This window comes from Mesoplodon densirostris, chromosome 1, assembly GCF_025265405.1.
Source record: "Mesoplodon densirostris isolate mMesDen1 chromosome 1, mMesDen1 primary haplotype, whole genome shotgun sequence".
Classification (NCBI taxonomy): Eukaryota; Metazoa; Chordata; class Mammalia; order Artiodactyla; family Ziphiidae; genus Mesoplodon; species Mesoplodon densirostris.
Window position 1 is genome coordinate 123,752,497 of NC_082661.1, and position 25,675 is coordinate 123,778,171.

Genomic DNA, 25,675 nt, shown 5'->3' on the forward strand with positions numbered 1-25,675 from the left:
GTTAAGAGAATTTTAGACTCAAAACATACAACAGGGCTTCCCTGGTGGCACAGTGTTTTAGAGTCCGCGTCCTGATGTAGGGGACATGGGTTCGTGTCCCGGTCTGGGAGGATCCCGCGTGCCGCAGAGCGGCTGGGCCCGTGAGCCATGGCTGCTGGGCCTGCGCATCCGGAGCCTGTGCTCCGCAGCTGGAGAGGCCGCAGCGGTGACAGGCCCGTGTACCGCAAAAAATATATATATATAAAACAGGCAGGGACTTCCCTGGTGGTGCGATCACAGCCAAGAATTTAATGTAAGTGTTCTTAAAGCACTAAGCCTTAGATGTGGAAAGACCAAACAACTTTAAATATAATGGATAAAACAAAATCCAATCTGAAATACAACAGTGAAACTGAGTAAATGTTTAGAAAAATTAAAGAGGAGTTCATAAAAATATCCAAAAAGTAAAGAAAAACCATCTAGCTGCACCCTTAAGTTCAGTGGAGTGACATCCCCTATGTGCTAATAGAAAAATAATCATCAACCTCCAATTCTAAAAACAGTAATCTGTGAAAATGAGATGAAATAAAGAAACAGTAAAACAATAAAAACTGATGATATTCCTCACAAAAGTCACTAAAGGAAATTCTAAAGAATAACTGGCTGGAATATGGAAAATTACTTCAAATAGGAAGTGAAAATTACCAAAAGGAATACTGGGCATAGTCAATGGGAAATGTGGAATTAAATCTAAAACAGACTGCCCAAAGAAGAAGGAAAAATAATGAAACCAGAACAACAAAAGGAGGGGAAAAAAATCAATCCGAAAGAGGGCAGAAGATAAAACTGAAAATGTAGAATGAAAAAGATGTTAGAAATAACTTCAGTAACAATTCTAACCTTGTTCAAGTGATAACCTTAGCTTCAAATTTTTATTTAAGAAACTGACAGTAAAACAAGGAGAACTTGATAATCAATTCACAATCATAGTGCAAGACTGCAATATATCATTTTTAAAAATTGATGAATCAAATAAACCATAAAATGCCTGTTGAGATAAAGATTAGAACAAGAGAATTAATGAGCTGGATTTAATGGGTGTATGTAAGATACTGTGCCTAATTATAAAAATACACATTTTATCCCCAAGAATACATAAAACACTTATAAAACCTGACCATATGCTAAGGCCTCGACAAGTTTTGAAATACTTATATTTCAATGTACTTATCAATATTATAAGGGCCATTTCCTCTGACCATAATAACATTAATTTAGTAGTCAGTTAGAAAAAGTTTAACTGAAAAATGCATAGATAAAAAATGTTAAGAACTCATTTCTATTTGTATTCATGGATCAAAGAAAAATTGTAATGGAACTCAAAAAATATTTTACACTAATAATGAAAATATGTACCAAACTTGTGGGCATAGATTCAAGCATTACTTAGAGTAAACTTCAGAAATACCACAAATTAATAAGCTCAACATTCAGTGTAAGATCCAAGAACAAAGAAAATAATAAACTCATATAAGGAAAGAAATAGGGACTTCCTTGGTGGCACAGTGGTTAAGAATCCGCCTGCCAATGCACAGGACACTGGCTCGAGCCCTGGTCTGGAAAGATCCCACGTGCCGTGGAACAACTAAGCCCATGTGCCACAATACTGAGCCTGTGCTCCAGAGCCCACGAGCCACGACTACTGAGCCCACGTGCCACAACTACTAAAGCCTGCGCGCCTAGAGCCTGTGCTCCGCAACAAGAGAAGCCACCACAGTAAGAAGCCCGTGCACTGCAATGAAGAGTAGCGCCCGCTCGCCACAACTACAGAAAGCCCGTGCACAGCAACGAAGACCCAATGCAGCCAAAAATAAACAAATAAATATTTACAGAAAAGAAAAGAAATAACAAAACATTAAAAATAAAATGAAAGAGGAAAAAAATTACAATGGAGAGCATAAATAAAGCCAAGAAGTTGGTTCTTTAGGAAGACTAATAACACTGACAAACCTCTGACAAAGTAAATTGGTGGGGGAGAGGGAGAAGTCACATGAACAACATTTTGAAATAAAATGCCTATTACAGACTTTAGGTCTTAAAAACATTCAAAGGAAAAAAGAATTTTATTAACAGTCTGAAGCAAACACATTTTAAAAATAGATAAAATGAACTCATCTCTAGAGAAACACCACTTACCAAAGATAAAATGAAAACTTCATATTCCCACATGTTAAAAATAATTGAGGGCTTCCCTGGTGGCGCAGTGGTTGAGAGTCCGCCTGCCGATGCAGGGGACACGGGTTCGTGCCCCGGTCTGGGAAGATCCCACATGCCGCGGAGCGGCTGGGCCCGTGAGCCATGGCCGCTGAGCCTGAGCATCGGGAGCCTGCACTCCGCAACGGGAGAGGCCACAACAGTGAGAGGCCCGCGTACCGCAAAAAAAAAAATAATAATAATTGAATTAGTGGGTAATCATCTGCCCCCAAAGAAGACACCAGACTGAAAGAAGCTTTATAGTTAAGTTCTACCATACGTTCAAGAAATTCAATTCCAATCTTAAAAACACCATCCAGAATAAAAGGGGAGAATATCTCATAGCTTATCTTAAAAGTTCTGCATAACCTTCAGACAAAAAGAAAACAATGTATAACAAAAAAAATCGCAGGCCAATCTCACTCAGGAATACAGCTGTAAAAAATCCTGAAAAAACTTATCTGCAATCCAAGGTTAGCAATATATAAAAGATACAAATACTTCAGAACTAATTTGGTTTAACTAAAAAAATCTAGGGGATGATTACCATTAAAAAGCTTTATAAATGTTTTTCAATATAGTACAAAGGTAGAGAAAAACATGATCATCATCAGATGCAGTATTCCACAAAATTCAGTATCTATTCATGATAAAAAGAATTGGACAAAACAGGAAAACTTCTTTAACCAGCAGAGACAAACTTTAATACGGACAAATAAGTCTACAATCACATCTATTCACCACTTCAATGACAGTCCAATGAATGAAGTAAAACAAGAAAAACAGATTTTTTTTTTTTTTTTTTTTTTTTTTTTTTTTTGCTGTACGCGGGCCTCTCACTGTTGTGGCCTCCCCCATTGCGGAGCACAGGCTCCGGACGCACAGGCCCAGCGGCCATGGCTCACGGGCCCAGCCTCTCCGCGGCATGTGGGATCTTCCCAGACCGGGGCACGAACCCGTATCCCCTGCATCGGCAGGCGGACTCCCAACCACTGCGCCACCAGGGAAGCCCAGAAAAACAGATTTTAAAAAAATTTTAAAAATCATTGCAAGACATTGAAGAATACCTACATACATGCAGAAAACATTACAAACTTAAATGGAATGTCAATAAAGGTGTTAATACTTCCTAAACTTATGTAATTGTAATAAAAACATCCACAGTGATTATTGTGGAATTTGACAGTTAATCTGCTGCTAACCGTGGTATTTCTTAAGTCCCTTTGATTCAATTTTGTTTTTAATTTTCCTGAATATATATTTGTTTTATAGTTGGAATCTCAATTATTCCATTATGTGGATACTTTGTTCATCTGTTTCTACTGTACACTGTTTTACTTGTTTTTTTATCAGGTGTCCCTGTACCCTTTTGGGCTGTACATAGATCTTCTAATTGGTTTTGTCAGGTACTATATGTGAGAAAGTGAAGCAACAATTTGAGGCTTTTGATAATGTTATTTTTTCAGGGGTAAACTAACGTTTGCTTTTAACAGGCAGTTTAAAGCAAAGGATACTAGTAAATCTCAGATAATCTTAATCCAGTGATGGAGACGATTGAAAACTGGGCTTCAATTCCTATAAAGTCTGGTCTATTCCGGTACACCATTTAGTGTTTCTTAAATGGGGGTAATTTTGTTCACCGGGGACGGTTGGCAATATATGGAAACATTTTCAATCATCACAATATACGGGTAGGGGTTGTTACAGATATCTACTGAATACAGAAAAGGGATGTGGCTAAACACCCTTCAATGCACAGGACAGCTTCCCACAACAAAGAATTATCTCATCCAAAGTGTCAACAGTGCTGAAATTGAGAAACACTGATTTAGAGTCTAGCCCCTTGAGGATAAAAACAAAGAGCTCTCTCCTTGGAGGTCACGAACTGAAACTTTTACCTCCCTAGACCATTAAGTGTGACAAAACAACTGCTTAGCTTCTCAGACTCTTGGTGGCCTTTTCTGTACACCATTAGGGGAAAAGAAAGTCCAAATATCAGTCTCAATATATTAGCTTTGTTTTTTTCCCCCCAGAGCTTTAGCCCTATAATTCTCCACAGTTTTGGAGACTGTCTGATGTCTTCAAAGATTATTTATTTTAATTGTGATTTAGCTTTTCCAGTGGCTTTCAACAGTAGAGTTGATTCAAATTACCTTCTCCATCTGACAAGATTCTAAATATATATGGGAGGGACTTCCCTGGTGGCACAGTGGTTAAGAATCCGCCTGGGGACACAGGTTCAGGGGGACAAATGCAGTTGTCCCCCCACAACGCAGGGGACACAGGTTCGATCCCTGGTGCAGGAAGATCCCACATGCCGTGGAACAACTAAGCTCGTGCGCCACAACTACTGAGCCTGCATGCCTAGAGCCCGCAAGCCACAACTACTGAGCCCGTGTGCCACAACTACTGAAGCCCGTGCACCCATAGCGTGTGCTCTGCAACAAGAGAAGCCACCGCAATGAGAAGTCTGTGCACCACAACAAAGAGTAGCCCCCGCTCACTGCAACTAGAGAAAGCCCGCGCACAGCAATGAAGACCCAACGCAGCCAAAACTAAACAAACAAATAAATAAATATGGGAGAGCAAAAGGACAAGAAGTAGCACTATACTCCTGAAGAACAACAACATGGTTGGCTTGGCTTGCCCCACCAGATTTCAAGTCATAGTATAAAGCCATTGTAATACACACATGAAAAAAAAAAGGAAATTAAAAATTTTAAAAAGGAAACCAAAAAACCCAAAGAAGACGAAGAACAACAAAAAAACCAACTCAAATAAATAAAGCCTTATTAATTACACTGCTTGATACTAGAATAGGAATATGGGGGGGAAAGGATAGAAAAGAGAAACCCTCCAAATAAGCTAAACATACATGGAAACAAATGACAAAAGCAGGCATTAAAGATTGACAGAAAAAGGACTGACTCCTTGCTGAGACAACTGACTACCCAAATATAAAGGAAAGAGAAATTTCAGAACTATCTCACAGCATATACAATCACTTCCAGGTGGAAGAATGAAGAAAAAAAGCATATGGCAGTTAACAACAAAACAAACAAAAAACCCCCACCAAACACAATCCAACTGCAAAATGGACAAAAGTCATGGTCAGGCATTTTACCATAGAGGATATACAGATGGCAAGTGAAATGGCACATGAAATGTTCAACACCATTAGCCATTAGAGAAATATACACTAAAACCACAGCAAGATATTATTTCACACATACCAGAATGACTAATATAAACAAATAGTGATGACCCCAAATGCTGGCAAGGACAAAGAGAAACTGGATCTTTCAAACATTACTGATGAAAATGTAAACTGGTATGCCCAACTCTGGAAAAGAAAATGGCAGTTTCTTACAAAACTAAACATCTAAACATGTACTTGCCATATGACCCAGCAAAATAAACTTTCAGGCATTTGTCCCAGAAAAAAAAGATAACTGATGTTAATACAAAAACCTGTTGATGAATGTTCACAGCAGCTTTATTCGTAATAGCAAAAAACTGGAAATAACCCAAATGTTCTTCAACAGGTGAATGATTAAACAAACTGTGGTACATCCTTGCCTTGGAAATGTTACTCAGCCATAAACAGAAATTTACTGATGCCCACAAAAACTTGAAGGAAACTTAAAGAAACTGTGCTTAGTGAAAAAGCCCATCACTTTGAGATGGATACAGTATGATTCCATTTAGACAATATTTTTGAAATAATAAACGTATAGAGATGGAAAAAGATTAGTGGTGGTCAGCGGCTGGGGAGTGAGGTGGCCACGGCTACAAAAGGGTAGCCTGAGGGATCCTTGTGATGCAACTGTTCTGTATCTTGACTGTGGTGATGGTCACATAAATCTAAACAGTGATGGAACTGCATACAACACATACACACACAGAGCACATGTAAAACTGGTGAAATCTGAATAAACAACTGGTTGTTTTTTTAAAGAGGCTACAGAAAAAATAAAAATAATTTCCATATTCTGAGACAGCTGCAATATTAAAGAGATGCCAAGAGTGCCACTGGGGTACAAAATAAGGAGACCTGACCTAACCTGGATAGGAGATAACTCTGATCTGAGTCTTAAAAAATTGGGCTAATTTAAAATCATTCAATTCTCTTGATCTTTTGAACTCAAAAGACTGTAATATCAGTCACCTTCATTTTGAAGTACTGTGACCTTTTTTGTGTGTTTGATTCAGGCGTCTTAAGAACCAGTTTGTTTCTTCTGGCTAGTCACTTGGGGAATGGTAATGTGTTTGCATAGCAGAAATGCTAATAACATCACAAATTTCGAAATGCAAACAATACAGAGTACTTTTGATTACAAATAACAGAAAAACAGCTTGAGGATAAAATAATTATAAGATTACACAGGTATCTCAGAATCTAAAAAGCAAAAAGAGATTAGGGTCTCACAAGGTTATACTACCTAGGAAGTTGTTAAGGACCGTAACGATTCTCTTCATCTCTCATTGCTGCTTCTCTTTATATGGCTGAGGCTTCACTCCAGAGAAAAACTAAAACTTACATGTGCACCACTCACATTACTCCAACTTTACCGGCTATTCACAGTTTAGCACTATATTCAGTAGGTGTGCATTGTTGATCTTGTCATGAAGACTGGGGGAAAGAATTACGTAGGATGCTGCAGTACAAAAGAAAGCCATTAGGGTTCTCTGATACTGAAGGTAAAAGGAGGCAGTTCTCAAAAAAGCGTTTTATCTTCAGCAAAGAAGATAATTTTCAGCATAATAAAAAACTAATATAAATGCATGTGACATTTTGGGGTCTGCCATATATTTCACAGGCAGATTATCAAATGTAATCAGTGTTTTTATTTTTTAAATGAAATATATATTAAATTTTTTAAAAGAAAAATATTATGTTTTTCTGTTCATTTGTATTACATGGGATACCAACTAAATAGTTCAAGGAACACAGTATTTTCTGACCTTCCTAGATATTTTTCTATGACCTTATATTTAAGGTCACTACCATGTCTTAAATCAATTTTTGCTTTGGTCTGATAATTAACCTAGAACAGGGATGGTCTGATCCAGTAATGCAACTGTCTACTGTTAGCTGGATCCTATGAAAACCTGCTGTAATTTTGTGTTTTCCTGAATAAGAAGACAAGACTTAAGGCACAGAAAGAAACTGTCATGTCTGCCAATTAGGCTAAAGGAAAGACACAGAGCTTTCAAATTTATATTGAATTTCCCCCAAAAGATCCATTTGGCTTAACTACATTTGATCAAACTGAATTGATAGAAACATTTCTATCACTTTTAATTTCTCAAGTTATCTGTTTAACTTAATTCCGTATTACAGTTTCTTTTAAATAAGTGGTTCTCAAACCTAACTGCACATTAGAGTCACCTGTGCAGCTTTTACCTTGATGTTCAGTTCTCATTTCAGATCTCTTAAATCAGAACCTTTGGGGGCTGGACCCAGGCATCTATGTCCAAGGACTGTTTTATAAATAAAGTTTTATTGTATCACAGTCACTATTCATTCCTTTACATGTTGCCTAGAGTTTTGACAGAAATCATGTGGCCAGCAACCTAAAATATTTATTATCTGTCCCTGTACTGAAAAAGTTTGCCAAACCCTGCTGTATTTTTATTTTATATATATATATAAAATACATATATATATATATTATATATGGTGAAGCAGGCCAATTGCACTAAAGGAAGTACAGATATCTCAGGAAATTTCGTACTGTAGGCAGAACTATGTACCAGCTTTATCCTTACATTTTTCTCTAAATCTTTTCTCAAAATTAAACATAAAATTAAGAAAAGTGAGAATGATTAGAAAAAATGACAACTAAACGTATTAAGAAGTAAGTCTTGTATACATAGGATGAGAAGGTAGTAGAGGAATGAAGAAAATACATTCTAGGCTGATTTCATGATTGGAGTAGAGACCAGGAATATATATTTACAAGTTACAAATTTTAACTTAGATAACATATAAGAATAAAGATTTTGTCAATATATATACACTTCACATCTTTGCTCTACTTGCAGAGGTAACTATATTCAATATCTTGAAATAACCTATAACGGAAAATAATCTGAAAATATGTATATATAAATATAACTGAATCACTTTGCTGTACCCGTGAAACTAACACAACACTGGAAATCAACTATACTTCAATTTTAAAAAACTGTTGCTACACACTGGTAGAAAATATTTGCACATCACATATCTGAAAAAGGACTTATATTCAAAGTTTTTAAAAAAAACAACCCTCAAAATTAAAAAAAAATTTAAATGGGCAAATGATTTGATCAGTGACTTCTCTAATGAAAACAGATAGTAAATAGGTCATGAATAAAGCTCAACACCCATTACTATAAGGGAAAAACAAATTAAACCACAATGATGTACCATTACACACTTAATAGGATGTCTAAAATAAACCAAAAACCAACTTGACAATATCAAGTGAAGATAAAGAGCAACTGGAACTCTCAAAACATTTCAACTACTCTGGACAACAGTTTGGCAGTTATTTAAGAAATCAAATACCATCTTACTATAATGACCCAGCAGTCTTCCTCTCAGGTATCTGCCTAAGTGAAGTAAAGTTTATATTAATACAAAAACATGTAGATGAATGTTTTTAGGACCATTATTCATTATCACCCCAAACTAGAAACAACCGAATTTATCTTTCAATGAGTAAATGCATCAACAAACTATGTTACAATGGAATACTCCTCATTAATAAAAGCAACAAACTACTGATACATGGAATAACATGGATGAATCTCCAAGCATTATCCTAAATGAAAGAAGCCAGCTTCAAAAGGTTACATACGGCGTGAATACATTTATAGTATACGACATTCTGAAAAGTGTGAAAACTATAAACAAAGAACATTTCAGTGGTTGCCAGTGGTCAGGAGTACAAAGGGGCAGCACAAATTTCTGAGCATGAGGGAACCATTCTGTATCCCGACTGTGGTGGCGCTTGCATGAGCCTATAAATTTACCAAAACTCACGAACTGTACGTGAGGATAAATGAATGTTACTGTATACATGTTTTTTTCAAAAACTAATTTTTTCAGAAATTGTACTTAAGCACTTATAAAAGTAAAGCTATTGATGTTTTACATAAAGAAGACAGAAGAAAAGTACCGGCAGCCTGAAAGAAAGTGGATCCAATTCTTAACAGTGGTTATTTCTGGCCAAATATTAAGGATGACTTCTATATTTTAGTCCTTACAACTCTCTGTGTCTGTCAAAAATCCTGGAATGAACATTTGTAACTTTTATAATCAGGAAATAAAAGCAATTTTTAAAAGTAGGATTAGATACCACTTATAAAATTTCTCTGAGTAGCTGGGAAGAAAAAAAAACAACTAAAATAAGTCCAAAAGAAAAATCAATTAAGAGAAGGCACTTAGCCTATGATAAACAATAGTCTGTTTGTATTTCCTCCTACTTTGCTACTATTTTAAACTACCTTAGAGTACCAGTCAGTGTCACAGTGTATTACCCCTTCTCCTTCATACCATAATTTGGTACAATTAAAATGTCATTTTAAAAACTAATTTAAAATTCAGGGTTTCCCTGGTGGCGCAGTGGTTAAGAATCCGCCTGCCAATGCAGGGGACACGGGTTCAAGCCCTGGTCCAGGAAGATCCCACATGCTGCAGAGCAACTAAGGCCGTGCACCACAACTACTGAGCCTGAGCTCTAGAGCCCGCGAGCTACAACTACTGAGCCCGCGTGTCACAACTACTGAAGCCCGCGTGCCTAGAGCCTGTGCTCCGCAACAAGATAATCCCCTGCAGTGAGAAGCCTGCACACCGCAATGAAGAGTAGCCCTCGCTCGCCTCAAATAGAGAAAGCCTGCACGCAGCAACAAAGACCCAACATAGCCAAAACAAACAAACAAACAAACAAAAAGAATAGATGAATTTTTTAAAGTATTGAAAAAAAAATTTCATTGGCTAATGAGAACTTCAGTTTTGGGAAAAAGAAGAAGTTTAAAAATGTCTGGATCTAGGTGCTCCTACATGATACGGCATACCAACTATATTTTCACGTTAAAAGTAAAGTTGGGGGGCTTCCCTGGTGGCACAGTGGTTGAGAGTCCGCCTGCCGATGCAGGGGACACGGGTTCGTGCCCCGGTCTGGGAAGATCCCACATGCCGTGGAGCGGCTGGGCCCGTGAGCTGTGGCCGCTGAGCCTGCGCGTCCGGAGCCTGTGCTCCGCAACGGGAGAGGCCACAACAGTGAGAGGCCCGCGTACCTCAAAAAAGAAAAAAAAAGTAAAGTTGGCCCCTGAAGGGTGCCATTTTCAACAAACTTTTACTATTCCACAGTATGGAATAAAGGTAAAAAATGAAAAACAAACTTTTATACAAATATATATTATATAGATACATTTTACAATCTAATCTGATTCTTTTTTTTTCATATATGAACATTTAATCAGAAACAAAGGAAATGAGTTTCCTTAACTGCAGTTATGGAAAGGCATAGAGGTCAATGAGTAAACAGATTGAAAGAATTTTTTAATAGACCATACATTCCAATGGTTCTCAAAATACATAAGACAATATTCAGAGGAAATTCCATCCCTTTCTCTCCTTTCCTGTATCTATACTCCAAACAAATACCCCCATCTGAAACATACACATGAAGGTAACCAGGATTACTGTAGAGTTCCTTTAAGTGCATATAAGTAGATACAAACATATGTATTGATTTTTCTCACCTATCTTATACTTATTTTGAAAAAAAATAGTATAAAACTATATTTATAACACTACATCTTGTTTTCACCTAATGAGATAATATTAAGTTATTTTAAATTATTATTACCTTTAAAGTAAGAACAAAGACAAAATGCCAGATATAAGGCTAAGTAAAAGTCCTACATTTAAGTGTTATACACACACTCACAGATTTAGGTTTCAAGGTTGTCAGCAGTGCTGATGTGAAACTATATTAAGAAAATGTTAATGATTTACACAACTGTAAATGAGAAACGAGACTTACTGGGAGTTAGCTGAGGTTGCTTGCCTATCTCCAGTAAAACATTAACCTCAGTGAGATCCCAAATGGCGTCTTTAAAGTATGGCAACTCTAAGGCTTAAGCTTAACCTGCCCATAATTAATATGCAAATGAACAAGTTACCTAATTTAAGTCAAGAACCTCCATTTTCAGCATAGTAGCTATTTAGGTGGAGGGGCTAAAAACATACAACTGAATAGAGAAAATACATTCCATAAATGGACAATAACATAACCATTTCTCAACTCCTCCTGGTATAAAGCAGCATAAGAAAGTCCTAAGAACATTAAAAACCCAGAAACTGTGCCATGCAATTCTTTTTCTGCTTGCATATTCAAACGGGATGGAAGCAGAAAACATTTTATTCTCTAAGCTATAATGTAGCCTGGATTCTTGTCACCTTCAAATTTATATCTTTTTGTTTAAAAAAGAAAAAAAACTTTCATAAGAAAACTGTATTTGTTAATATGAACCCAAGGCATTTATTCTGAACTCACTGTACTAAAAACAACTATTTAAAGGTTTATCAAAAAGAAAATTAAGACCCAAAGCCTACTAAGTATAATCCATTTTTAAAGCAAAGCAACCCAAAGACTGCTTACCAATGATAACGTTAAGAAAACGTTCAAGTGTCATCAAGGTACCAAAAAAAGTCTCGGTATTTCATCAAGAGACATATGCTAAAGCAGGTGCCATTGGGTCAGCGATGAGAATTTGTGTCATCTCCTCACACCATGAGACTATGGAGATGTACTAGTTGTTTAAGACTAGTCCAGAGTTCACAACATGACTAACAAGATGCTTTATATAATCCATAAGTATGATACATTTCTACAAATAGTTTACAAGGTTAAATATAAGGACCTCGGGTGAGGATAGCCTATGCTTTAGTCCCAGGTCTGCCAATCGCAAGCTGTAGATCCACAGACAAGTTGCTTGCCTCATAAGCTTCAGTTACCTCACCTGCAAAATGTAGATGATAAGAATGTTGTAAAGATTTTATTAGATGATACTTTTATTTTTTTTTAATTTTTTTATTTTTTTTGCCGTACGCGGGCCTCTCACTGTTGTGGCCTCTCCTGTTGCGGAGCACATGCTCCGGACGCGCAGGCTCAGCGGCCATGGCTCACGGGCCCAGCCGCTCCGCGGCATGTGGGATCTTCCCAGACCGGGGCATGAACCCGTATCCCCTGCATCGGCAGGCGGACTCTCAACCACTGCGCCACCAGGGAGGCCCTAGATGATACTTTTAAAAGTGCCTGGTGTGAAGTAAAAAGTTATCAATAATGTTTTTGTGTTGTCACATACTATATGTGAATGATGTTCAAGATACTATGCTCTAGTACCTTGGGGATAGAGATACCTCTAAGGGAATCTCTTGGGGAAAGAGAAATCAAAAATAAAAATAAAGCATCATCAATTCTTACCCTCAAAGTGCTCAAAGAAAAGTAGGGAAGGCAAGCACATACAGCAATGACTAGAATGCAAGGACTCACAGAAATGTTGAATGTTTTTATAAAAGTCTTATATGTACTTACAAAGAGGATTCTCTGATTGCAATCAACGGAATTCTTAAAATGAAGGCGGTACATGAGTTACTCTGGATTTGTAGGGATTTAATAAGCAGAAATAGGTGAAAAGACTTTATAGGTAAGGAAAAAGCATGAACAAAAGAACAGAGACGTTAAACTATATGGTATTTTTTAGAAGTGCTAAGCATAAGCAGTTAGGTATAGAGAGAATATAGCATTGTGGGAGGTATGTGACTCACCCACAGTAACCTGGAACCACAAAGGGCTAACAAATCACACCTTGAGATAAGAGTAAACCTACCCGATTCTTTCCACTTTCTTGGATCTGCAAAGAAAGCTGGGTTGGTAGCGAGCAAATATAATTTTTAAAAATTCCTTTGAAGTTGTAACCACAAATCAGCCCTCACATGGATTCATTCACACTACCTTAGTAATACAAAAAACTTTAAGCTTTGAATTTAAAGTGATCTAAGACCATCATGATGGTGTCACCCCAGATATATGGCAGACTGAATAGCGAATCCTCTCCGGAGAAATCTACCTTCATTCTAGGCCTAACAATATTCTCACAAAAATCCCCCAACCATCTTCGCCTGGAAAGGGGGAGTGGAGAGTTAAAAATTAACTAAACACAAGGTAGCATCGCTGAGAACCAGCAGAGACAGCAAAACAGGAAAAACTTTAAGACGTGAGAATTAACAGACACAGGTTAACAGAATAATTACAAGTAATGTATGTTTAAAGAAATTAAAGACAACTTTAGAAATATGTATAGAAAACAGAATTTTTAATTTTTTAATAAAAAGGGCAAGCAGAATTGGAAAAGAATCAAAAAAACTTCTAGGTATAAGAAAATAGATTCATTGAAAAATTTTGAAAAAGCAATGGATGAATAAAAGCTTATTAAATACCACTGAAAAGAGTAAGTAAACTAGAAGACAGGTCAGAGGAAATACAGCACAGAGACAAAGCAATAAAACAGTCAAACATAAAGAGGAGAGTGTGATGAAGTGTAAGTCTAATTTAGTGTTTCACTAACGAAGGAGAGGGATTGAAATGCTGAATAAAAACAAGCACGGTCCTACCTCCATGGGGTATACAATCTACCAGCAGGCTGACATTCATCAAATAATCACATAAAATATGTAAAATTATAACTGTGATAAATGAAATTAGGAAAATTTACTAAGTACTTTCCTCAATTTAGACCATGAGTTTAGAGAGGCCCTCCACGAAGAAATGAAGCAATATTTGAGGTATAAATTAACTGGGAAAGTGTTCTAAGCTGAGAGAACAGAATGTGCCAAGGCAGGAGAAAATATGGTATTTTTTAAGAATTCAAAGAAAATTACAGGGATGGGCTATGAAGAACAATGGGGCAACAGGGGGTGGGGATGTGTGGGTGGTTCATATGGCAAAAAGGGCAAAATCATGCAAAGTCTTATAAATGGATGTTTGGTCTTTTTCTTAAGATGAGAAGACACTGAAGGATTCTAAGCAAAGCAGGTGAAAATCAGATTTTCATTTGGAAAATGTATTCCTAATAACTGATTGACACTTTTTGAGAACCAAAGAACATTTGGACATCTTTTTAAAACCATTACCAAATTATCATTTTTATAGTAATCAGGCACTTAACTGTAAACATAAGTACAAGTTAGCCACAAATTCAATAAATGATTTAAAGAAGGTCATTATGAATTCACTGTCCCATCAATGAACTTGAACTTCCCTCATATTACTAAGTGAGAGATAAGAGAAAGGTGGTCACTGGATGTCTTTTTTTCTGTAACGCCAATGAAATTTTACATGTTTAATTTCCTTGACCTCAAACTGTTCATGTTTTTTCATTGTTTTGACATTTTTTCTCTAATTTTTAAATTTCTAATTGTATTATATTATTTACTGTGTCCAACTAGCTGGATCCTCCTTATATTAACCATTTCTTTATTTTAACCATTTTTTCATTTTTATATCATTTTTTAGATCTCTGAAATTAATGATGCTATGTTTTTATTTTATTCATTACAATTGAGATGAACATGCTAAACAGGGACTTTTATATGAACTTGTATATTTTTTCACTTTCTTCTATTTCTGAAAATAAGTTTACTATTTTAGTTAACTTTTACATTTACTTTCTTTTACCTTTATTGTTCAGAGTATTTTCTATTTGAATTTTCAATTTCTTTAGTTTATTCTACAATTTTTATCATTTCCTAATCTTTTGGCTATTTGTGTTAATCAATAACCTTTATATTACTTTTTAAAAATTTAATCTACTTTAATTAAAAAATAAATGCCTGGGGCTTCCCTGGTGGCGCAGTGGTTGAGAGTCCGCCTGCCAATGCAGGGGACACGGGTTCGTGCCCCAGTCCGGGAAGATCCCACATGCCACGGAGCGGCTGGGCCCGTGAGCCATGGCCGCTGAGCCTGCGCATCCGGAGCCTGTGCTCTGCAACGGAAGAGGCCACAACAGTGAGAGCCCCGCATACCGCAAAAACAAAATAAATAAAAATAAATAAATAAATAAATAAATGCCTAACAGCACTTTGTTGAGGAGAATGGAGACTTTGTTTTAAAAAAATGTAAAAAGCAAGTGTTTCTCAAATTTCTCTCACATGTGTTATGACCTACTTTTTTTTTTCTTTTTATTTTGCAATAATTACACCTTCACAGGACATTGCAGAAAAGTCACCTAGTTTCTTTTAACAGTAACATCTTATAGAACTATAGTATAATGTCAAAACCAGGAAACTGATATTGGTACAAACTACAAACCTCATTTCACCAGTTTTACACGCACTCATAGTTGTGTGTGTGCACGCAATCTATTCAATTTTATCCTATGTGCAAGATTCATGTAACCACCACCACAACCATTATACAGAACTGTTCCATTATCACAAGGATTCCCTAATGCCTTCATACCATTTATAAAAACCCTGAAACAGAGGTTTTTTATTTACCTGAGAAATTTATTTACATAAGAAAGGGTATAAAGCTTCTCTTGAAAGAGAAAGATTCAGGAAGTTTGTGGATGAACAAAGAAAGGTCAAAGGTTGAGCAATAGGTAAAAAACTTTTTTGAGGGACAGTTGTATGAGAGTAGCTCTTGGTTTAAGAGAAAGACTCAAAGATTTTGTAGAAGTTTTGTTCTGTGTTCTGTGTTGTCTTCTCTAGGTACTTATTCAAAAAAGACACTGTTTGCTCACGTGCGTTAATTTTAGATAATATGTAATGATGAGAGGGGTACCAAGTCAGGAGTCAAGCAGATCCAGCTTTATTTGGACTACACAATGATGAAGTTTTAAGACAAGCTGATTTAAAGCTCCATAACACCATAATTAAGATGAAATAGCAGAATACATGCATCACTGTTTTTCCAAAATAAAATTCATCTGGTGTTCCAAAATTACTCAAATGTTCTTCAGATATGCTATATTTAAATGGACTCCTTGTACTCCAATGAGGAGAGGAAAAACTAAGCTTAAATAGCATTTATTTTAAATTTAAAATTATAACAGTATTAGGGTTACACAATCTATATATCAGTACATGGCAGTGCTGCATCATAGTAAGAAAAGGACTGCAAAAGACTTCATCCAAATCCATATCTACCACCACTACATATATATTATTGACCACTACTTCATAGATTATAAAAGATAAACTCTGTCCGCAAACACACTATATATCGGAATACTGGGTGGGGTGGGGAGAGAATACCAGAGATTTCCTGGCATTACTCAATTAAAAGTAGGAGACAGACATTCAAAATGATAAAAACATTTCTTAATCTGTAATTATTTTTTCACCCAAAAAGGTTAGCCCTTCTTTTCTTCACTGTGAAAGTGAATTACTTTGATACACCTTACCTTCAAATCCTCCTGAAGAATAGAAAAGACTTTGGAAATCATTCTTATATTCTTTGAAATCCCTAGGGGAGCCCCAAAATTAGCACAGTTATCTTTGGGTTTACCCAGTTTACAAGATGCTACAATGGTTTGCCTATCTTTCATGGTTCACATATCCATTTCAACTTTACAACCTCAATATATCAAAATCACGCTTAATTCATAAAGCAGTACATGCATAGTAAGTTATCTATTTAGTTTTAAAACAAGACTTTTGGGGAATATTTGCATATTTACCGAGAAGGGAGCAAAAGTGGGGAATTCTAAAAGGACATATAACGATCTGTTAACTAGGGATACCTATGGGAAATACATGAAAGAGAATGAGAAAAGATTATCACTTTTAATCTTACATAATTATTCAAACTTTTCAATACAGTTACTTCTTTCCTCAGTAACTTACTTAACTATACCATGTCTCAAGTTTGCCTATCTGTAAAACAGGGATAATAAAAATATCAGTCTCAAAGGGATGATACAAAAGCACTGGGAAAAATGCCTGGAACTTGGTAAGCCCTCAAAAACCTAATGATGTTATATTACTTATATTATTACATGTAAGAAAACTTACATCATATTTTTTCAAATGGAAGTATAAATATACAACAGTATCAAGGGAGATCTGTGTTTTTCATAGAACTCTTCACAGTTCCATTTAAATAATTATGTGTCAGACAGCAAGGACCATACTTGTTGGATTTACAGTACTTACATAATGCTTAGCACATAGTAAATGTTAAAAAATATTTACTGAATGAATGAAATTATCATGTGACATATATATAATGCTGCTGCATTTTAAGTTACTTGTAACCATTTATAAATTAAAACAAAAAAGTATTTATACAGTGAAAGAGAAGCTACTTTTGTAAAGAGGCAAGCATTTAAAACTCAACACCAAAGCAGAGTTTTTCCCCACAAGAACTGAAAATAATTTCTCAAATGAGAACACATAGTAGACAGGCAACCATATTTCTGGACAAGAAGAAAATGGAACCAACAATCTCTACCTTTATTTTATATGACTAGCTGCTTTTGGCTGCTATGAATTATAACAGCAACAAAATAAAAATCCCCAGCAATTCCAAGCATAACAAAAAAGACAAAGAGATATGGGAAATACTTATAATAGAAAGGTCAAATAATCAAGAAAAAGATTCCAAAATAATTTTAGGATATAAAGATTTTTAATAAATTGTATCCAAAGAATAATTCACTGTGACCTATGATGGGGCTCTGAGCCATACATTATCACCTGTGACCTCCAAAGGAAGTGATAACTAAAGATATTAGTCTGACAGTCTGGGAGGGGCTAGAGACTAAAAGTCAGCCATGTGAACAGTTTGTGATCAAGCCCCAGTAAAAACAATCAAAATCAAAGGCTTGACTTAGCTTTTCCTGTTTGACAATAATCTATGCATACTGTCATACATTGTGGCCAGGAAGAGATAACACTGTCCATGACTCCACAAAAAGAAGATGATCAGGAGCTCCACGTCTAGACTCCTATGGGAGTCTGTACCTTTGATTGATTTCAATTTGTATCTTTTCTCTGTAACAAACTATGGGCTTGAGCATAACAGTTTTCAGTGAGTTCTGTGAGTCCCTTCAGTTAATTAACTGAACCATGAGGGTGGTTTTCAAAAGCCCTGAACTTGCAATGGTGTCAGAAGGGCTGTCTTGCGGAGACTGTTTGCTCAAACTGTACAATTGGCTGAGCTTAGTGAGTTGGTGTCAGAAGTGGGATTTGTGCAACAAATGCTAACCACCTCAAATATGTAGTTTGGGAAAAGAATGAGAGGATGGTGGAGGACAAACCTTTTGACTCCCGGGTGGCCCTCTGGCTGCCCATGGTATGGAACTGTAGCTGTACAATGATCAGTTAGCAGAGGTGAAAGTTACCAGTGAAATTTAGAAATGATGGATCCAACTTGTAGAGATCTGGCTCACTGGATACATAAAGAAATGTAAAAATTTTTAAATGAGCTAACTATATAATCTCTTGATTCTTGTTACCTGTAACAGTTAAAAAGAAAGTCAGGGAGATATTGGGGCAGACCCTGACACCTGGCCAAGCTTAGGAAGAAAAAGGTTTACTAACTAGAATAAGGAGATTAGAGGGATGTCTCTTCCAGGAGGAAGGCAAGGGATGGCAATCAGCCTATGAAAATAATGAGGTTTTAGTGAAATGGGTCAGGCAGACTCAACAAATAATGCTAGGCACCAGCACTGGGAAAGGACTTGTACTCTGACCCAAAAGGTCCTTTTGACAGGTTGAGGTCAAAATAGCCTTGGGAAAATGGCCCTCCATCTTAGCTGCTAAGGTTCACGTAGCACACCCATGGGATTCCTAAATACCTCTAAACCTATGGAAGTTTTTCTGGGGCACCTGTAATTTATACCAATGCACTATGACTGCCCTTGCCCCTATGACTGATCAAAATAAGACATATCCTATAATATAGTTATAATATTAATATAATTAATATAATTCTCAATACTCCTTGTGTACTCCCTGTAGTAGAGAAGTGGGCCTTACTTCTTAACACCACACAATGGAAAACAGTCTTAGTACAAGCTTGTGAACTAAGACAGGGTGATTGATTTTGTTCTAAACTGACTTAGAATCCAGAAAAAAATGAGTAAGGGCCAATTGTTAACTAAGCCTGTCCATAATAATATCTGATATATGGGCAAGATTCAATTCTGTTAGGAGCATAGCAAATTCCTCTGTAATACTGACTGATTGTTCTTTAGTGAAACTGAACTGCCTCATGACCATACTATGATATGACATAACACTGTCACTGTAAGATTCAATTACCTTATGTAAGTCTTATAATAATACTGATAATTAAATGTATCAGAAAATTGAGCCTTCTCAGAAGGTAACACTTATAGAAAAAGAATGGTCTGGGGAATAACTAGATTTAGCTAACCATCAGCTAATTTCTATACTAAATAGTTCTGTACAAGTTTATCATAAGGTACAAATAGTGGTAGATCATGAGAGGAAATAAATAATAAATTACTACAAGAATATGAAAACATATGTAATGGCTTTATAAATCAGATTAGCAGTTTCTTTAAATCTATCCCTACTCTACACTGGCACTTCCAAATGTAGGGTATGTTCATACTGTTACTATTACTGTGACTGTCATATAAATGCTATACTAAATGCAGATGTCTAGACAAATATGACTATTTTGCCGTAAGACAGCATAGGCTAAAGGCTATGGGGGTGGCCTGTCTAGTGAAGAAGCAACCCTACCTTCCCAAAGAGAGGTCTGGCCTGGATTTCAGCTACTGGGAGGTGATCTTTAGGCCCCTGTGATAAGTGTCTTTGTTTGCTTCAGGGCTTTGGCCACTGGACTGTCCAACAATTAATTTATGATGGGGACTTTGGATATTTCAATATCAGTTTCAACTTCCAGAGTAAGTGATAACTAAAGGTATTAGTCTGATCTCCAGAAAGAAATAGAAACTAAAGCTCAGATATGCAGACAGTATGTGCTTGGGCTCCAATGAAAACTATGGCCAGCAAAGGCTCGAGGGAGCTTCTCTGGTTGGCAATACTCTGCAATTGTCACACTTTGTGGCCAGAAGAAGATAATGCTATCTATGAATTTCATGGTCCATGTGTAGACCCTCCTGTACGTTGTGCCCTAGGCATCTCTTCCCTTGGTTGATTTTAATTTGCATCCTGGCTCTGAAATAAATCACAGGCACAAGTACCCCAGTTTTCAGTGAGCTTTATGAGTCCTTGTAGTGAATTATCAAACTGAAGAATAGGTCTGGGAAACCCTCAAACTTGTAAGAGAGGCAGTCTTGTGAGGATTACACCTAAAAACTGTACAGTTGGTTAAACTCATTGCTGTGCTATACAGAAGTCTTTTTTTTTAATTTAATTTTTAATTGAAGTAGAGTTGATTTACAATGTTGTGCCAATCTCTGCTATGCAGCAAACTGACTCAGTTATATACATATAGACATTCTTTTTTCTTTTTAGTATTCTTTTCCATTATGGTTTATCACAGGATATTGAATATAGTTCCCTGTTATACAGCAGGACCTCGCTGTTCTGAGGTTTTTATTTATATATTTTGTTGCTTAACTTTTACAACTCTACATGGTAGGTACTACTATTATGAAGACAGTGAGACATAGGGAGAATAAATAATTTAATTTCATCTTGATATTAAGAGTAAAGGGCAGAGTAGAGATTTGAACCAGGAAATCCAACATCAAGGCTTATGTTCTTAATATATTACATTGCCTTCCTAGATGACTGCTAGGCTTCTTTCTGTTGTCTTTTTCAGCAATTACATTCTCTGAATCTATGACTAGAAGATCTCTAAGGTCATATCATGCCATGTAAATCTATGAGTAAACAGTAATTCAGACTGAATTAAAAACAAATCTTAAATAATCTTTATTATATTTTACTTGGTCATTGTTTCAATTGTCATTTTTATTAGAAAGTCTTAATTCCTTGTACTATTAATAGATATTAAAAATGCTGTATTAACATAAAAAGCATATGTCAAAGTATATCAACAGTAGCCTAAAACAAACTACTAAACTAATTCATTTGAAGAAAACTATTTCCAAAATAAAAACTGCCAGACAAACTAATTACATTAGAATTTCCAATATCTTCGGAAATAATAGTTGTTTTTATTGAAAAGACATTATAATCAGGCATATGCCTTCCATTCTAAAAGAATAATTTGAATTACTTTATAATACTTTCTAAGTACATAATTTTAACACCACTATAATCAAGATTTGTGTTTTACTTAAATTTTATTTGTCCATGTTTCTCTAAAGTATTCATAATGATAATTTTTAAAGCTGCATAATCTCTCAGAAAATTAATTCAACACCATTCACAAATTTTCAGACATCAAAGTTGTTTCTTTCTTTCTTCTTTAATAGGACTTAATGAACAACTTCCTGCATGTAACATTATACCTTTAATTTTTCTATCTGCAGGACTATCTGGCTCATATTAGGTATCTGATAAACACTGGCTGAACTGACTATAATTTTTACTTTTTTAAGAGTTATTTTATAAGGATAATTTCCTAAGAGTAGAATTAATGAATCAGAGTAGAAACTTCTTTATGGTCCTTACAAAATAATACTTTCCCCCCAAATAATGTCATTTTATGACTCACAAAAAATGAAAGACATGCTCATTCACTGGAATCCTTTCCCGTATTAGACTTTGTCATTTAAAAAAATTAATACTTTACTATATATAATTTGATCTCTTAAAGTGCTTTACCTTACTGAGAAATAATAATCCTGAAGGTTTATTATCTTTACTACCATTTCATTATTTACTGAAGTACAAAGAACTGTAAAACTTAAATTCTAATTCTGAAAACTCAATTATCGATATGTAAAAACTCTGTAAATGAATTTATGTGAAAGCTCATTTCATATCTGGAATGTGGCATATCTTCATATTTCAGTAAAATTTGGTTGAAGTCATAATCTAACCAAGTTTGGCAATGTAAGAGACATAAATGTAAGTTTGTCCCAAAGAGAGGTGAATTCTGTTCTACTTTGAGAGGGTTTCTTTCAGAACAGAGAGCAACTAAAAAGTATTTTCACTAGGCAAAAAGCCTAAAGGAAATATATTGATGAAGGTTCACATGCTTATGATCTGATATCCTGGTCAAACCAGAATAACTTATCTAGCGAAGGAAAAGTTGCATTGGGAAGAAGTCAGAGCTTCCTAAAACTCATTCCAGAAATTCAGATAAATTACTGCAGATTGGCATATTTAGTTGACAATGAAGATATAAGTTCATTTCCCCCCATGACAACTTAAGGAATCACATTTGTATTTGATTAGAAAAAGGGCATCTATTATAAATATTTTTATTGTTTGTTTTTGACTACTTGTCATGTAAAATTGGTAACTTAACACATTTTTACCACAACTGGCTGATGATGCTCTCTTGTCCTTTGATCTTAGCATAAAGTAATAGCCCAGAAACTTGCTATAACTCCCAGTGGGGTTCTTTTTCACTAGCTGGGATAGAGTAAATCTATCACTTTAAAATAAGCATTTCCTTGGGCTTCCCTGGTGGCGCAGTGGTTGAGAGTCCGCCTGCCCACGCAGGGGACAAGGGTTCATGCCCCAGTCCGGGAAGATCCCACATGCCGCGGAGCGGCTAGGCCCGTGAGCCGTGGCCGCTGAGCCTGAGCGTCCGGAGCCTGTGCTCCGCAACGGGAGAGGCCAAAACAGTGAGAGGCCCGTGTACCGCAAAAAAATAAACAATAAAAAATAAGCATTTCCTCACTGTCTAAGATGGGTAAGGCACTGTGCTAGAGTCCTAGGGTGTTAGAGATGACTAAGACATGATCCTGTCCTCAAAGAACTTACAATCTAGTAGAGAAAGACAGACATGTAAACAAATAGGTATAATACAAAGCAGAATGTACTAGTTGTTAAAATAAAGGTACAAAAACAATGTTCTACAGGAGCACAAGATGGTAAAATTAATTCTGGATGGAGTGATCTGGAAGGCTGGGCCAGCAGAAAAGTAGTAGAAAATTCAGCCCCTTAGAAAATGCAGCAGTGTTACAGCCCAGCTGGGTTAGGGTCAAAGCCCCACTCCCCACAGAAGGTTTTCCTAAAGGAGATGGAGCCAGGGCCCTAACCCAGTTAGGTAGGCAATTCGTTGATTTCAATTATGAATGCAACACTTTCTTTCCCTGGTGCAGATAAATGTGATTTTATGAGTATTTTGCTTCATTAAAAAATAAAATTTAACAACATATTAAGTAACTTACATAAAAATGTAAGTTACCTTGGCCTCCATCATCAAAATGGCCTCAGGTGGTACCATGATCCTACAGGACCAAGCCAAAAAAAAAAAAAAAAAAAAACACCACTTCAGCATGTTACATATGTGGTGCTCCAATACATGTTCTGCTATTGATATCCTGGGAAGAAAGATGAGGAGACAATTCCAGAGAAGTAACCTGGGTATTATACTATCCCACATTTTATTGAAGTTTTATTTATTTTTAAACTTTTAAAGTAAACTTTAGAATAGGTTAATGAGATAAAAGGATTTTTTTTTGTCCTGTCATGATTCCAAAAACCAGCAGGTATATTGCTGGTTTCCACTGATTTCTTAGAGTAAGAAGGAGACTAGATAACATAACCAACATGTAATATTTAACAGATACCACACGAGGTGTGAAACAACTGGAAAGAAGATAATACAAACATATGTTTAAGTACAAAGGAACAGGAAAGCAACTATCAGGTGCACAGAATTACAAACACTTAATTCTCTACAAAAATCTGTAGAGAATTAAAAACAAGACTAACTTTCTACTGTGTTTCAGCCTATTACTACCTCATATATATACCTAAAATAACTCAAATTTGTATGTATAGTATTTCATTATGCTATATGAATTTAAAAATTCTGAGTTTCATAACTGCTGCTTGTAGATTTCCTTAAATAAGCCTCATTTTAGTGAACAGATAAACAACAGACTCTTAGTCACATGTATTACACATAAATGAATGTTTGCAAAGTCTTATGAAAGTTAAAATGATTATTTTCTAGAGTATACCATGCATTCTGATTTTAATTGTTTGTTCTATTAATTTTTACACCCCCCTGAAACAAACAAAGAAAGGAAACAGGAAGAAAGGAAGACACTTCCTGACTATCTGAATTAAGGAAGATATCACATTAGATAGACTTTCTTTAAATATAAACATACAATTCAAAAAGACTTTCTCTCATAAAACTAGCTGAGCAAACCATGAAACAAATATGACAAAGAATTACAGTATCTGTAATAATATTTTAAAAGTTCATAATATTAGAAAAACACAAAACCCTAATAAGTAATTGAAAAAAACAGTTCACAAAAATACAAGTTCCTAATAAATATGAAAAAGTACTCATCCCATTAAAGAAATGCAAATTAAAACAATAAAATAGGGCTTCCCTGGTGGCGCAGTGGTTGAGAGTCTGCCTGCCGATGCAGGGGAGACGGGTTCGTGCCCCAGTCCAGGAGGATCCCACATGCCGCGGAGCGGCTAGGCCTGTGAGCCATGGCCGCTGAGCCTGCGCGTCCGGAGCCTGTGCCCCACAACGGGAGAGGCCACAGCAGTGAGAGGCTCACGTACCGCAAAAAAAAAAACAAAAAAAAAACCCAACAAAAAAACCCAATAAAATAGTATTTTAAAATATCAAATTAGCAGATATAAAAATAATAACATTCAATTCTGCACTTCTTAAACTTCTTAAGCTGTAAAAATCCTCCTTTTCCAATGTTTGTTTGGGCTTTACAAGATGTTCTGAAAATAAGTAATCAATGTTTACAGGCAGGGTTGGGGGGAGTTGGGGGGTTAGGGTCAGGGTGAGATGAAAACACTCATACACTGGGGACAATAGTAGTAAGTACAACTTTCAAATAATTTGTGGAGAGTATTAGCATATTTTTAGATTTTTCTTGTTTTCAAGTTCATACCCTTGTGATTCTACTACCGTGAATCTAAATTTTAAAAATAATCAGATTCAAAAAATAATAATCAGATTCAGACAAAGATTTACATATTTATAATGATATTTATTACAGCTGTTTATAATCACAAAAAAATAGAAACAACTACAATACCAAACCTTAGGGAAATGTATCATTATAGGATCAAATATTATGCAGCCTTTAAAAATTGAGGACAGCTCCATGTTGGACCCAAACTGAGGAGCCCAGAGCTGCCGCCGGGGGATCGGGGCCGGGGGCAACCGGGGGAGCCGTTGCCCGGGCCTCCTGCTCTCCGTACAGGCCGCCTCCCTTCCCAGCCCAGGGGAGGAACAAGAGCAGGGATGTGAACAGCAGTGGGAGTCGGAGTCTCGGGAGCCAGAGCTGGAGCCGGAGCGGGCCCCCG

At 36.1% G+C, this 25,675-nt stretch overlaps 1 protein-coding gene across 6 annotated transcripts in view; it reads right to left on the reverse strand.

Annotated features, from left to right (window-relative positions):
• The window catches only part of JMJD1C (jumonji domain containing 1C), a 340,789-nt gene that overhangs the window by 162,645 nt on the left and 152,469 nt on the right, over positions 1-25,675 (reverse strand). The gene's annotated exons all lie outside the window — the stretch shown is intronic.